General features: G+C 43.0%; 1 non-coding gene across 1 annotated transcript; it reads right to left on the reverse strand.

Annotated features, from left to right (window-relative positions):
• Positions 1 to 259: 259 nt before the first annotated feature.
• On the reverse strand, positions 260 to 366 carry LOC136530070 (small nucleolar RNA R71). Its single transcript, XR_010777577.1, has one exon. It is a non-coding gene; the product is annotated as a small nucleolar RNA R71 (small nucleolar RNA).
• Between the last annotated feature and the right edge of the window lie 2189 nt (positions 367 to 2555).

Genomic DNA, 2555 nt, shown 5'->3' on the forward strand with positions numbered 1-2555 from the left:
CATCACGATGGTACAGGCAAACCAATTATGTGGTTTGCCAAGAGGGGACGCAAGTGCTCACTTCCAACACTTCCTAGAGCTATGCGACACCATAGTCATCAAAGATGACAAAGCAGCTAGTATCAGGCTCCGTATGTTTCCCTTCTCCCTCACGGGGAAGGTGAAATAGTGACTCTACAAAGAGAAGGAAGCTATCAACACATGGGACAAATGTTTTGTGGCGTTCCTCGTGAAGTTTTTCCCCATGGGCAGAACCAATGCCCTGAGAGGGAAAATTTCAAACTTCCAGCAATCTTCACTCGAATACATCCCTGAGGCGTGGGAAAGGCTCCAAGATTACATCCAAGCCTGCCCGCACCATGGAACGGAGGACTAGCTCATGCTCTAGAACTTCTACAAATGGCTCACGCCCATATCGAAGGGGCACGTAGATGCCGCTGCTGGAGGGGCATTCCTTTCCCTCACTATCGCTAATGCCAGGGCAACTCATCGAGAAAATGGTGGCAAATGTGAGCTAGAGAGAGGAACAAAAATGTAACACCTCGGGTGTTTAAATATTAAAATCTGACATGTCATTATATGCATTGCAAAGCATTTGGCATTTGGTGAAAACTTTGAGATGCATACACTAATACAAGTTTATATTTATGTGGTATGTGTTGCATTGTATTGTTTGACTCAAGTTCAAAGTTTGTTTGGATTTTGAATTTTTCGAGAAAACCCCGCTTTTTAGCATTTAAATCCTACCCTAAAAATCCATTTCAAAATCTAAGCATATTTTGGGGTTGAGCCCAAAAGCAAAAGTGTAGAGCTTGACAAGTTATACAAAGTTTGTTTTTGGAGTTTTTCAAGTTGTTTAGAAAAATTTCGAGTAATTCAAAAAGGCGTAATTCGTTAAATTTCCCTATTCAAATTCAAAAGTTCATTTCAAAATTTAGACTGAATTAGGAGATGGTTATAGAAGCAAGGTTGTAGAACTTTTGATTTTGAACAACTTTTGTTTTTGGAGATTTTTGAGTTGTTATGAAAATTTGAGAGTAATTTGTGAATTTTGGCGAATGGCAAACTTGTAAATACTGTGAACAGTGCCCGCCGCTCAAACTACACCGCCGACGACCTTCTTTGGCGTTCCAGGCGCGTCGTGGCCGTCTGGGCGTCGCGTTGGTGCGGTAAAGGCTTCATCGTGGCTTCCTTGAGCTTCCTGGCCACCCTTTTTAGCCTGAACCGTCGTCGTCGTTGCTCTTCTCCCTTGCTCTGTTTCCGCCATCACCGGTGACCTTGCTGCGCTCACGGAATTCGTCCTCACCGTCGCGCCTCATGCCAATTGCGTCTGCCATTCTCTCCGCCCCGCACTCTCGCTCATTCCTGGCCTGTTTGCTTCGCCTCTAGTAGTCTAGTGTCACCGCACGCCGTTTTCTTCCTCAGAGCCGGCCGAAGCACCGCCACCACCGACCTCTCCGTGGCCAGAGCCCGTCGGTGAGCCGTTGCCCTTGCTTGGTGTACCTTTGGCTTTGTCTCGATGCCGTAGTGCTAATTTCATTGTTGCTTGGCTGTTTTGTCCACTTCAGTCGCCGGCACACCATCACCGACGACCCTTGCGCCGCCGTGATCACCGTGGACATCGACCCGCGTCACCGTTGCTTCTCCGACCTTGTTATCTGCTCAGTTGTGTTCAGGGTAAGCTGCTGGTGCTTCCTCGACCTTTAGTTTAACCACTATCGGCCTGTAGTTGCTGGCGTAGTATCGCCGAGGCGCCGTGTTTGCCATGGTCGACGTTGAGCTAGAAATGAGTCGTAATCGGTGCATCTAAGTAGTCTATAGGTACGCCTAGTAGTGTAGAACATGTTGGTGCCATCGCCATCGCCGGTGATCTCACCGTCGGCGAGGAATCGCTGGTCAGAGCCGTCGCGACCGTGGTCAACGTCGGAGGTTGATGATGACATGTGGGGTCGGGTTGTCAGTGACTCAGCGTTCAAATGGATTTTTTCTATTTTCATATTTGAATGAATAGTGTCTGTTTTTGTTATTTTTGTGTAGATTTATTTAGAGCTCTAAAAATTATGAAAATTTTTGTGTGACTTCTCTGTGATGTAAAGTATTTAATAAAAATATGAAGTAATGTTTTTCAGTAATTTTTGAATGTGATAAAAATTGCTCCATTTATTAATAAATGGATTTCCATGATTTTTCTAGGCTTATTTAATTGTCCAAAAATTATGAAATTTGTTTTGCCACTTACTTATCATGTAATGAACATTTACAAAAAAAATTTGAGCTCAATTAGAATAAGTTGATTTATTTCATAATTTTGAATTAAATAATTAATTCATAAAAGCAAATAGTAACCTTTAATGATTTAGGTTTTGCTTGAAATTTTAGATTGAGTGATGACCTTGGGTCATTAATTGATAATGATCCTTGGCAATTGATGTATGTGTTACGAAAAAGATTTAGTTGTTTGACTTGCAACTGTACCGCGAAGGAAAGTTGTATTCAAATTGTTAATTTTTGCATCCATCATCGAGCATCATGTTTCGTATTCCGCATCATGTTAA

This window comes from Miscanthus floridulus, chromosome 19 (genome assembly GCF_019320115.1).
Source record: "Miscanthus floridulus cultivar M001 chromosome 19, ASM1932011v1, whole genome shotgun sequence".
NCBI classification, from domain to species: domain Eukaryota; kingdom Viridiplantae; phylum Streptophyta; class Magnoliopsida; order Poales; family Poaceae; genus Miscanthus; species Miscanthus floridulus.